At 45.3% G+C, this 13,952-nt stretch overlaps 1 protein-coding gene across 26 annotated transcripts in view; it reads right to left on the minus strand.

The window, feature by feature from the left end:
* Stard13 (StAR-related lipid transfer domain containing 13) overlaps positions 1-13,952 on the minus strand; it is a 396,493-nt gene that overhangs the window by 70,629 nt on the left and 311,912 nt on the right. For 2 of the 26 annotated variants that reach the window (XM_087579101.1, XM_087579095.1), the window contains exon 1: positions 11,000-11,194. The gene's annotated coding sequence lies outside the window, so the exon portion shown is untranslated. 26 annotated transcript variants of the gene reach the window in all.

The following is a 13,952-nucleotide window of genomic DNA, read 5'->3' on the forward strand; positions in this document are numbered from 1 at the left end:
GCTGCATGGTGGAACTCGACTCACCGAACATCCCCTGGCTCCTTCCTTAAGACCTGTGATACCCTTCTCTCCTACTGCAACACCTGGATCAAATAAAACCAGTTTTTGTTTCAATTAACCCCAAGGAAATGTTTGTACGACTGAGGAATAATTGTATTACCTGGCTACACATAACATCTTGATGCCCTGCGTATGTGTTTCCTTTTCCTTTGGCACAGGTTTCGAATGGAAACGAAATATTTACCGAAGGGTTTCCAGTGTCCCTTTGGTAGCTTTGGGAGGGTGGTGTTGGCTCTGTGGATGATTTTCTAAATACACACCACTCAGGCCAGAGCAGAAGAGCAGGAGTTGAGAAATGAAGCTGCCAATGTTTTCAATGGCTGCTTTAGTCGCCTCTGTGTTCCTTGAGGAAAAGGAGGCAGCCAAGGGAAGCCATTTCCTAAGTACTGGGATTTGGGGTGGGCAGAGGCTGTTGTTGGTTAATACTCCCTTGCAGAAGGAATTTATAAATGAGTTGTGACAGTTGAACTAGCTTGACCTGGGATGGAGGAGCCCAAGCTTTACCTGAAGAGGTGGCAATGCATGGGCCAATGGAACCTGTGCTGGTTTGAGTAAGAATGGCTTCCACACGCCTACTTGGATGTTTCGCACCAGAACTCTTGGAAAGGATTACAAGGATTAGGAAGCGTGACCTTGTTGGGGAAAGTGGGAAGCCAGGGGTGGACTTTGAGGTTTCAGAAGCCCATTAGAGACCCAGCTTCTCTCCTACTGCCTGTGGATCAGGAGGTAGCTTTTAGCTACTGCTCCAGAGCATTGAGTGCCACCATGCTCCTGCCATGGTAATGATAATGGATTAACATTAGGAATCTTAGAGCAAGTCCCCAGTTAAATCTTTTCTTTTACAAGAGGTGACCTGGTCATGATATCCTTTCCTGGCAAAAGAACAGTGACTGAGACACACCTTTTTCTCCATCAGATACAGACACAGTATGGACTTGTGTTAGCCTATGTTCTAAGAACATGGCGCACTGATACTAACGTCAGTTCAAAGTATTGTATTTTTCTCCGAGGAGAAACCTAGATTTAAATTAATAAATAATGTGTATGCGTACATGTATGACATTTAAGCAGGAGACCATTTGGGAGGGGAAAGGGACCAGCAAAGCAGGAGGAGGAGTAGGGACTTTAAACCAAACCCAACGGTGTCTCTAAGTATGAAAATGTCATGACAATACATTGTTTCATGTGGTAATTAAAATTAAAAGATAGTAATTAAAAGATGACTGAAATGCCTCACAAATTCATGATAGATGTAATCTACAGGTGATATAAGTGTGTTTTTAAGCCTCTTAAACCCTTACATAGTTCAATTTGAATGTCAGGTAATTCAGAGTTACGAAGGACTCTTACGGCTTTTGTCATTTGTTCCAAAGTCTCAGGAACAATACAGAAAACAACAGACCCACAGACGACGTAAGGATAGAGTTACTTCTAAACAGAGGTCTACCCATGAACACACCTTGCTCCACAGGACTGTAACTCAATGCCACTCCTAGCATTCAGGGACATATCCCTTTGTACATATAGTCACTATGAGAGGAGTCTTGGCTAACATGCTTGTCCAAATACTGACTAGATTCACATACAAAGGATAGATTTGCAGGGCTGGAGAAATGGCTCCCCAGTTAAGAGCACTGGCTGCTACCACAGAAGAATGGGGTTTGACTCCAAGGACACACATGGCAGCTTGCAACCACCTGTAACTATAATCTCAGGGGATCCTACACCCTCTTTTGACTTCTTTGGGCACTGTACACACACGCACGCATGCACACAAATATTCATACACATTGGAAACAAAAATAATAAAATTTTAAAATAAGAACATTCATAGTAACAGACTTGGAGAGGTAGCAAAGTAACTTTGTATTCTTCCTAAAATAGAGTCTAATAGAAGGGTAGTATATTTGAGCCAGAGGACAAATGTGGGCTCACCCATGGACACTGCAACCAAGGCTTAAGTATAATGAATATAAACCAAACCAACAATTCAAAATACTACCAATGCTCTCCGTTCATCACCGTGGCACCAGCAAACAGGGGAGAGGACACAATGACATGACACAGGAGATGTTGATTTCAGCATGACACTAAGCCAGACCACTGCGCAAGCTGAAAGAACCATTGGGACTGCTGAGCCAGGGACTACATTGATTTTTCTGCTATACTCAGACAGCATGGTAAGCGAGACTTCCTTAAAGACAGCCATGCTGTAAGGCGTGCTTCTGTGGAGAGATACGATGTTTATTTTTGAATATTGCTGTGTAAAGATACAATGTTTACTTTTGAACATCAAATGAAGATACAGTTGGCTCTCTGTAGCTTCTGTATTGTCTGCAGGGACTCAATCAACTTCATATATAAAAGATCCAGAAGGAAAATAGGTCTGAGCTGAACAGGTGCAGACACGAGCAATGCAGGGAAGCAACTCTTTCCACAGCATTGCTATCATTTGCATATCCGACTCGAGTCATCCAGAGACTAAAGAATAGACCGGAAGTGTAGCTACCGGTAATTATTAAATAAATAAACTACCATCCTACACTAGTGCCAGCCCCGGTGGGCCACAGGGCATCTGTAGGGTATTTTCATCTCAGTCAGCAATGCATCTCAACCACTAAGCTCCCAATCTCCATCCCATGCTGCCAACGGCTACTGTCTGAGCCCTGCAGCCGCCATCTTGTAACTCTCTTGCCAAGGACCCTGCTCACAGTCCCAGCATCCGCCCCCTGTGGTTATAGTCACAGTTTCCGGTTACCCATTCAAGTCAAAACTCAATAAGCTTGTAATTTAGCCATCAGATTTATATCAGTAAGTCCTCATCCCACAAAACATCCACATAATAAACTCTAAACCAATTAATTTTTTTTTTTTTGGTTCTTTTTTTCAGAGCTGGGGATCGAACCCAGGGCCTTGTGCTTCCTAGGCAAGCGCTCTACCACTGAGCTAAATCCCCAACCCCTAAACCAATTAATATTAATGTAAACCGCCCACCTAGATAAGACAAATTGACCTATAGGAATCCATCCCGTAGGAAATATTCACAACTACCTGTGACCCTTTAAGGCCACACAGATCTTGGTTCTTCTTTTTTCTTTCTCCTCTTTCTTTCCTCCCTTCAAAACTCTGTGCCCGCCTTACTTTTTCACTGCCCAATCACAGGCCTTACCTTATCTCGTGCCTGCCTTACCTGCATAAAGACAGCAATCTACAAGGAAGCTAGTCCTAGGCTGCATGCCAATGTACTACTGTCAGTGAGCAAGAGACTTCTGTGGATCTTGATGGCTGAAGGGGTAGGCAGGGAAGGCTGAGCATCTTCCTGAAACAAATCCAGGAAGGTGGGCGTGGGGGAGGGGTAATTTCAATTTTCTCTCTTTGAGTAACAAGGCAAACAAAAGGGTGAAAAAAAATGAAAGGAAAAGAACAGAATAGAAAATGCCCTTCGAGATGACTGTGCCTAGTTATCATGCGGCTACTTGTCATTTTATTATAAAAATGTGTACATAGATCTGGGCTAAGTATATTATTATTTATTTATTAGTCTTAAAGATTTATTTAATTTTGTGTATGTGTGTATGAATGTGCACATGAGTGTATTGCCTGTGGAGGCCAGAAGAGGGCACCAGATCCCCTGGAGCTTGGGTTCCATATGGCTGTGAGCTGCCTAATACAGGTGCTGAGGACTGAACGCAGGTCCCCTGGAAGAGCAGAGAGCTCTTAACCTCAAAGAATCTATCTCTCCAGTCCTTAAACAATTATTTTAGCTAGTGTTTGTGATTGTGTGTGTGTGTGTGTGTGTGTGTGTGTGTGTGTGTATGTGAGAGGGGGAGAGAGAGAGAGAGAGAGAGAGAGAGAGAGAGAGAGAGAGAGAGAGAGAGAGAAAGCGCTCAAGCAAAAGAACAAAAACAGTTTGAGTGTCCTACAGCACACATGTGGAGAAGCATTCAGGAGTTGGTTCTTTCCTTCCTCTGAGAGCTCTGGGGATTGAATACAGGCTGCCCGGCTTTAGCACCAAGTACTTTGACCAGCAGAATCATCTTGTCTACCCTTACACAATCTCCTAATAAATCTTTATTTTCAGTTGACAATTCCAACAGATATCCTTTCAAACATCTGAGGTGGCTAAATAATATTCCCACTGCCATTAGTTTAAGACCCTCTCTTGTTATCATCCAAGGCTTCCATACTCCCCAGTTTAAAATAAATCCATTTCCCTTGGGGCTTTTGTTCTTAGGAAAAGAGAAAAGAAAGCATGCATGTCCTAATGAATGGATGTCACTGAGTACTTTCTGGGGTGACATTTCCCATGTTACTTTACATTCTGGATTAGGACACATCTCATATGGTTCTGATTTATATTCTCAGCAGACTCACAGGGGAAATTCCAAGTGGAAGTTTATACATGCAGCTCTGCTTCAACGATGCCACAGGGATGTCTTAAACTAACACAAGTCAGGAAGTTCAAGGTCAAGGCAGGCCGTGTTCCCATCTCTTCCTTCTTGGAACTCTTAGGTATTCGGACAGCAGGCGCCTTATGTAACAGTTGCTCCTTATCTTTGACCTCCCATACATGTTTTTACATAATATCCAGAATGAATTTCACTTTAGGTGTGCGATTGGTATTTCTTGGCTTGCTGAAGTTTCAAGGTTTGCTTTTAAAAAAAGAGAGAGGGAAAGCCGACAAATAGGACTAAATAAGGGCAAACTCTACACCTTTTAAAAATGAACAAGTGAACTCTGGCAGATTACAGACCCCATAAGTCTGCCTTCATGATATTCACACACACACTATGACCCCTTTTCATGGAATTAGCAAATCCGTTAAAAGTGCACATCAGAAACGTCTCAACAGAGAAGGGGATCTCACTTTTATGCAAAGTCAATGCCACTGCTTTCCAGGGAAGTGAAAAGATAAGATATATTCTAGCTTCATCTTTCTTTCTTTCTTTCTCTCTTTCTTTCTTTCTTTCTTTCTTTCTTTCTTTCTTCCTTCCTTCCTTCCTTCCTTCCTCATTCAATCATATACTTACTTTCCTCTCTGGAGATGGTTGGCCACTTTTTCCAGAGAACGGTCCTGAATTGAAGGGCACACCAACTAGGGGACACAGGAAGGAACAAAGTTGGCCGTGGTTGGAAGCCAAGGCTGAGGTTAAATTCCAGCTCCAGGTCTCACAACCTCCCTGACCTGGGGTAGCCTCAGCAACCTCAGCTGTAGAGTAAGACTAGAGGTTGGAGATTTCCTCAGAGGACTGTTAAAGGGTTAAATGACTGCACGTCTGTAAAGCCATTCCACAGGTACAGGAGCTTAGCCTTTCTGGACGGGAAGGGCTCTAAGTCAGTCAGATAAGGCAAACAGGTTTCAGTACAAACCAGGAAAGCACACCCTGTGTGTGAGGGTGTGTGTGTGGGGGGGGTGTGGTATTCTCCAGGGTTCACAGCAAAGAGTGTATATTTAGATAAGGTGATCACGAAAGCCCAGAAGATGTGACATTTGATTCAGATGGTTCTGCCTGGAGGACCCCTCCACGCTTGCCAAGAGCCTTGGAATCTCGAGAGCTCACGCCTTCCTGCCTTCAGCAGGTTCGTATGGGTTTATATGCATGCATGTTGGAGGGCCCCAGGGCCATGTGGCACCTGTCAGCCCACATTCAGTTCCTCCTTTGACAAGGTGCTTAACACGAGTCATTCTGTATTCCTCAGAAGGCGATATTACAGTCTCTCTACTAAGTCAGATGTGTAGGGAGTCACAAATGAGATGTGACACCTTGAAGGCTGCAGTAAGGCTTCTCCTAAATGGCTGTTACTCTGGGAATATGAATACCAGCTGGAGGAAGGTGGGTTTGCTATTAAAGCGCACAATGCGCTTACTAGTAAAATATTAGCTTCCGTATGCCTGGTACACAGCAATGTCAAGGTCAAAGATGTCTTAAAACAGAGCCAAGCACAGCAGAACCTTGGGAAAAAGATCTCTATCAAACATGTGGGCTTCAGCAGGGGAAACACACATTCAGAATGTTGTTTTTCCATGTCATGAGGAAAATCTGACCAGATGAGTAAGTGTGAGCAAAGGAAAGGGGCTTCCTGTGGATTAATGACTTGGAAAAGTTGGGGGCTGATATGTGGCCAAGGTCAGCGACCTCAAGGAGAGGTCCTGGGTCTCCCAGGTAGGCACCATATCAGGTCCATTCTTATTGTGAAAAATACGCTAGGGTTCTGTGCATGGACCTGCTTTGTAAGAATGTAACATGCAAAGTTATCTAGGCATCGTGCAAATAAACTGAAATTCAGTTACCTTTATACGACAGAACTGTTTTGTGCTTGTGTCTAGAAGATTATAAGGAGCACTGTCTGTCTGCTCAGATGGTAACTAACGCTGATTAGAAACTTTTGAAAACAGTACTCCACGAACTTCTGTTTTCCCGAAATAAAGAACAAGTCAGTACATGCATGTAATTTTTAAAAATTACATACATGTAATTTTAAAAAAACAATAGGAAGTCTGTCTTGGTCAGACAAATGGATGGTCTGGATCCCTGTTTTACAATTACTAATAAGTTTTATAATGTATTCTTTGAGAATTATATAGGTGCACGTGGTATCTTTTGATTATATCCACCCCCACTCCCCCACCTCTAATTCCTCTGAAGTCCTCCTCCCAATGCTCTATCTTCCCATAAAAAATCCACTGACTCCAACTTTGGAGTCCAGGTATGGGCATGGGTATGGGATTGCTCACTGCAATGCAGGCAACCTACCAAGAAAGGGAGGACTCCAGGACCAACCCCCACCAAGGGCTCCTCAGCCAGGGGTCAGGGCCTCGTGCCTTTCCATGGTCTGGAGTTCTTAACCTGGGATTTTAGATGGGATCCAGGGGCCTGGACAGCTTGCTGCTTAGAAACATTGTTCTCTCTGTGTGTGCATCCCTCTTTGTGTGTAATTCCTCTCTCGGTCTGTCTTTCTCTGTGTATGCATGCCTTTTTGTGTGCATGCCTCTGTCTCCCTGTCTCTCTCCATTTCTTTCTCTCTGTCTCTCTGTTTCTTTCAAGGAAGTCAAGGATGGGCAGTTCTGTTCTAGTCTTCATCGTGCGGCCAATCAAATTATGAAACGTGGAGAACTTATCTTTCTCACGGCTGAATCACGACCATAGAAAAGAACTGTAGGACTTTCAAGTATTTGACCTCAATTTTCGTTATTAGGGAGGGACGTGTAATTCACATTGGGGTGCACAGGTGCATAATGACCTCTGCACAAACACAGACTGAAGGCATTTCAGAGACAACAGTCATCCTTTGTGTGTGCAAACTCATCTGATCCTCTCCCACATCATCCGACATTGCTGGTCATCTGCTAACATCATTGGTTTTAACTGTCATCTTGACTGGGTGAAAAGTACCTTGGAGATTGGTTGGGTGCACCTCCGGGTGTGTCTTGGGGGACCAGCTCAGTGAGCAACACTGGCCTGAATGGCACAAGCGAGGGGCCCAAATGAAATAAGGGAAGCCTCCATTCCTCCTCCCTTCTCCATTCTGGCCATCCTGCCTCCCTGTCATGGTAGGAAAACTACTGGAACCCTGAGCCAAAGCGAGGCCTTCTCCTTTATTTTTCTCAGGTGCTGGTCAAAGCCACGGCAGTCTGGTTAACACATGCCTTGACTTTGTGTCTTAGTAACACTTGGCTATGTGGGAAGAATCTAGTTAAATAAATAAGTCGAATGGTGTTCTATCAGTGGAACACCTTGGGGACTCCCCTTCTTTCTTAATTCTCCAAAGTCTTACAAACACAACCTCAGGGACCCCTACATTTGTCACTGAGATATTTCCCAAATTCCTCCTTTCCTCTTTAACCCCATTCTTTCCTCCTTGTTTAGGCCCCATACCCAGGATTACTGCACTAGAATCCCAATGAGCCTTATGCAATAAGCAGTCCTGGACTGGAGTGTCTGCTCACAATTACGGCCTACTGTATCTCCATGGCCTGGCCACTGCGAGGCAGGGCCACGCAGCTGTCCAGCAGTGCCCAGAGTTCCCAGCCCAGGTTGGGCTTAACACCCCACACTTAGCTCCGACTGCTTCCTCTGTATCTTTCCATCCACCCCAGTCCCGTGTCTTCCCCTCCTGACTCACACGCATTTACCTTCTACACGCATTCAGTAGAGATGCTAGAATGGAAGGCTGGCCTGGCTCTTCTCTGTAACGGTCCTTATGGGATTATCTTGGCATGTTCTCAGTGCGCTTGTCTCTTCCATCCAGCCACAGCGCTCTGAGGACCTTACTCACTCTGGCAACCACGAGTGCCTGGCAGAGCACATGGAACCTGGTGTGTGTTCTGTAGGTGCTGAACCGAGAGCAGCTGGGAAAGGCTTTCCTTACTCTGCAGGAATCGCAAGCCAGAGTAGACTGCAGGCTTATTCCTGCCAAAGCACTCTAAGAAGTCTCTGGCCAAGGACCCTTCTCCATGGAAATTCTCCTTTGTTTTCCTTCTCCTTTCCTGCTTTGACTCAGGGAAGTTGGCGGCCACATGCTGGGCAGTACCACCGTTTCTGTTTTACTCTACTAGAAAAGTCTGATACACCTGTTTCTGGGGCTGCAGTTGGGCAGAGCGCCCGAACCCGGACTTAATCAATAATGCATCATTGATGTGCAGTTTAGAGGCCTTCCAGATGTGGCTCTGGAGGAGTGATGGGGACCAGAGGTGACTCGGGTCCTAGGAGAATGAGGTTAGTTCTGGGGGTGAGCCAAAGGCCAGGCTTCCTCTTGAGTTTTGGCTCAAAGATTCGAGGTTGGGTTCAGTGTGGACATGCCAGAACTCCCTGAAAATGAATGGAGGAACCATCACTAACCCTCACAATCATCCAATCAGCCATATCGGGGAGTGGAAATATGGGATGCTAGTTACGTCACCGCAATGCCTGAACCCTGCTCAACTATAACTATTTGGGTTCTCAGGAATGGGAGGAACTGGGTAATATGTTAGGGTGAGCCGACTCGGAGCATCCTTCCTTCCACTCTGCCTAATGCCTTTCCTTTCTCAAGGGTACAGTTCACTGGACGCTTGTTCTAAGAACTGTCTGACAGGATGTCTACCCTACTCTGTGACACCATGGGCATCAGAATTACTACTTGATCTGCTTTCTGTGACCAGGTCTCCCATCTCTTTATAGACTGAAAGTGTGAGCACAGTGGATTGGATGCAGCAGGGGCTCAATGTAGGTTTGAGATACTTGTGGCTACTATCAATAACGAAGACAAGGTGAGCTTTGGACAAGGCATGGCTGAAGATGATGGTGGTGATGGTGATGATGGTGGTGGTGATGGTGATGATGATGGTGATGGTGGTGGTGATGGTGGTGGTGATTATAATGACAGTGATGGTAGGTGACTTTTGTTACTCATGAGAAAGAGAATAGCAACAGAGAGATAGAGGAGAAAAGAGTGTGTGTACTTACTAAATAAGAACAGGAAGATGGAAGGAAGACCAAGTAGAGATTACAGACAATGACCTTGACAACAACAGAAAACCAAAAGCCACCATGAAAATTAAGGTGGCTGTTAAACAGTTGGGCTCCCCAAGCAAAAGGCTCCACAACCCACAGCCTCAGTTTATCTCTAAAACATACATCTCATTATGTGTACGTATGAGAAGCCATGAGGTGCGAGAACCCACAGAAAGGATGGGCAGTTAGTTCACACTGCAGTCCTGGCCTGGACACAGGGATGTGATTTTGTTTTCCCAGTTGCTGAATAGAATGAATTTTCTATATTGACCCTCACTTAAAAACCCAAAGTGGGGCTGGAGAGATGGCTCAACAGTTAAGAACACTGGCTGCTCTTCCAGAAGACCCAGGTTCAATTCCCAACATCTACATGGCAGCTCCCAACTGTATGTAACTCCAGTTCTGGAGAATGTGACACCCCCACACAGACACACACACAGACAGATGTACAGTCAAACAGCAATACACATAATAAATAAGGACATAAATAGATTCCTAAAGCCATTATTCTTCCTTGAAATGAATCTTGTGTTCTTCCCCTATCAACACACAACAGAGAGAAAACGCACCCTCAATGACTTTGACATTTTCTATCTGTAGTAAGAACATAACGTGCTCATACTTTTTTTTTTTAACAAAAAGCTCTCCATCAAGTGTGAAGAAAATGATGCTCTAAGGAGGTGTACGATTCTGTAGTCTGAAGCCCCCTGAGCAATCTGCCTCGCTGAAGAAGCTCACATGCAACTCAAAAGAGAGAAACTCTCACTTTAGAGAGACCTATTTACTCACTCTTTTATAACTGCCCCTCTGGGTACCACATGAATGCCATAGTGGGGCCCAAAGGCTCGGCTCAAACGAAGCATGAGACACAGGCCAAGGGACAGCAGAGGTTACCTAAGCACAAGATCACAGCACGAAAAGCAGTCTCCGCTCAGCCACATAAAGTGCTGACTTGCACACGCAGACATTCTTGCACACATTTGCACGATGCACACGGAATGCCTCAGGTGCATGTACTCAAGAACGCAACCAACCTCATGCAAGGGGACGAGCGTTCAGGGACAGCCTCAATCTTGCTGTTTGATATCCACGATTCTCGAATCTCTCCAGAGTGAAAACTCACACTCCCCGGGATATCATGGGATTCCTGGGCACAGGTCTCAGTGAGGAGACCACTCTGTGCCTCCCACTTCCAGGGCCTGCATAGGACAGATGCCAAACAACCGGGGTTTCCTGAACTGCGCCAACCCACCTCCGTCATCCGCTGGACGTCACAGTCCATCCAAGATGGCATTGTCCCACTTCATCTGAACGGCCAATTCTCACTCGTTAACCTCCCCTCCCTCCTTAATGTTTAGCTGTTACATTTCTTTACCTATCCTACTCCTGCCACCCAGGGCTCACACTTCCCTCCCTCAAGCTCCCGCATCCCCACCCACACTTACCCCAGCCCTGGATGTTTTGGTTTATTCCACTCTCTGGTTCCCTCCATAGCCGTCAGCCTCTGTGTCAGCCCAGTGCTAAGCACCCCCAGAGGGGCTCAATTAATGTTTTCGAGAAGACAGAGGAAGCTTCCAGCGTGGAGGAGGCTGAGACAGACTTGGAGCTGGGAGCAAATGATCGCCCGCTTTCCCACTTCCGGCCACCACGGAGAGCAGAGAGGAACCTCACTGGTCCCCGGTGACCCGCGGGGCCTCTGCCGAGATTCCAATCCTCCACACTTCCTCTCCTCTTGTTTTCATTCACGTTAAAAAAGAAACATCAAGAATTTGCATCAGGGCCTCAAGAAGGAAGATTCTGTTTGGAGTGGGAAGAAGCAGGCGCTGTCTGACGAAGCAAACCCCTCAAGGGGACTGAAGTATAAGGTTGAGTATGTTGTTCCGATGACCCTCATTATCGACAGTCTTCAGGAGGGGCTGAAACTGGCTATCCCTAAAGATGTAGCTCACGAGTTATTCTGAAATACTACTGGCCTATTATCTTCTGTTGGAAAATTCCAGATCTCTTCTTACACACCCTTGAAGATTATAACCTCACAATGAAAACGTTCCATGCGGCTGGGGATGTAGCTTGGTGGCAAAATCCTTGCCTATCATGCATGAAGCTCTGGCTAGACAAGGCCCACCAAAGACACACGTTCCACAGCTGACTAAATGTAGCCAAGACAGGGTTTTTAAGGGACCTCCTCCTCCCCGGTACGAAGGTATAATGCAGGCCCTTAAGCGTCCATGGATTCTCTTGTTTTTAAATTTAACTTTGGTATTTTTGAAACAGGGGCTTGCTGTGAAGCCAGGGTTGGCCTCGTGTTTGCTACACAGGTCAAACCTGCAATCCTCCTGCCTCTGCTTCCAGAATGCATGTGGCCTCTTGACTGTTTCAAAGCCCCTCTTCTTGGGCAAGTGTGACTTCGATTTACATCCTAAGCTAGAGATGATTAATTGTATAATCAATAATGGCATTTACTTCATAAAATGATTATAGTGCCAGCCAATTTAGAATATTTGAAATGAAGAGTAAAACATTCTCTCTCTCTCTGTCTCTCTCTCTCTGTCTCTGTCTCTCTCTCTCTGTCTCTCTGTCTCTCTGTCTCTGTCTCTCTGTCTCTCTCTCTCTCTCTCTCTCTGTCTCTCTCTCTCTCTCTCTCTGTCTCTCTCTCTCTCTCTCTCTGTCTCTCTCTCTCTCTCTCTCTCTCTCTCTCTCTCTCTCTCTTAGATTTACCACATTGTGGATTTAAAAAATTCATCTGTGGCATGATGGATGGAGTCTATTAGCAAAATCCAGAGTCCACCAAACTTTTGTCAGGACCTTCCTGAGAAGCCAGGCTTCCTTAGTTCCCAGCTGTCTTGGGAAAGTGGAGGAGTCATCCTGGAGCTGACATCACTGGTTGCTGTCCTTTCTGACATTCCAACCCTGTTTCCCCCCTCCCCCCAGGGGACACTATACTCTTTCAGACCTGTAGCTCGCTCCCCACACCTCGCTCCAGGGTCACTGAGTCACTTCCTGTCTTTCAGACTTGCTGCTAAATTTCCCTGTGTGAAAACAACATTAAATAAACACCTAGAGAAGATTGTGACAGAGACAGAATGGCCATTTAACAACTAATGAACACAGAGCCAACTGTGGGTTCCCAGAATCTTTTGTGCTTAGGCTAGGAGAGGGAATTCACCAGAGACACAGAGGCGACTGGGCCAGTGATTTCCACCTGCCAGTGATCCCCGGATGTGCCAGACACCTCGGGCTGTATGTGGAGTTGGCAAGCGCTTAGTGTATCCAGATGTGAAGATGGTCTCACCTCTAGGGTGAGTGGGAGGGAGACACAGTTGTAGATGTTAAAGATCATGAGCAGTTTGAGCACAGAGAACTCTGCCTCATTGGTGTCTCCATCCCCAATGGCCACTGTGTGTCTGGAAAACTGTAGATGTAAAGCCAGCATTTGTGTGAATACTGAAATACCTTATATAGACCATATACTTAAAAATTTTAAAAAATGAATACTTAGTTCTGGAGAAAATTTCTGGGCACTTTTTTTTTTAACTCTTTGGTCTCTTGTCTTCATTTTTGTCTCCGTGGAAGCCACCCAACTTTCAACAGTTACCACACCAAGATAGATCATGTAACGGCTGCTTTTGAAAGGGATTCAATTTTTCCCCTTAAACAACTCTTTCAGTTGACCTAAGAGGTTTGTTTTAGCGCCGTTTAGAGTTTAGAGGATCATCGAGTGCATTTAAAAAGCAACTGGGGGTTTTCAAGACTTGAAGGGCAATTCCCTGAGGGGCTCCTAGGCAGGTGGCTCGGCCCTTCCTGATCCTAGTCTCCCCATGAGGAGAGCTCTTGTGCCTAGACCATCAGTCCACGAACATGACAGCTCTGAGGTGCTTCCCCTTAATAAAATTCCCACAGAAGCCTCTGAACGCTTGCATTGATTTTCCGTATAAACTCAAGTCCTAGGCTTAAGACTCCCAGGACTATTTGGTGTTTCTTTTTAATTATTCCTTTTTATTGACTGGGACAGGCAGTGCCTGTGGTTCTCAGGCCTTGTATTCCCGATTCTCTTTTGGCATTTAAACAGGTTCTATTTCCTAAATGCCATAGGCATGTAGCTTGGGATACTCGTAAAACCAGAAGGGAGAGCCACATATACCAACCACATTGATCTGGGCCAGCCTGATCCGAAGAGTGAATTATAGGCTTGTTATCTGCAGTCTGGCTATTTCTCAGAGCAAAAATAAATGAGAGAGATAAAAATAAGTATTTATTTTAGGTAAATATTTAAGGCAATATCAGGTATTGCATATTTAAGCATTGTTTAGCGTGGGTGCTTTTAAAGTCAGAAACTCTGCGGTCTTTTTCAAGTTGAAAAAACTCGGTTCAGGATGCTGGATGCTCAACTCACCCTGG

Source organism: Rattus norvegicus, chromosome 12 (genome assembly GCF_021556685.1).
Source record: "Rattus norvegicus strain SHRSP/BbbUtx chromosome 12, alternate assembly SHRSP_T2T, whole genome shotgun sequence".
Lineage (NCBI taxonomy): Eukaryota > Metazoa > Chordata > Mammalia > Rodentia > Muridae > Rattus > Rattus norvegicus.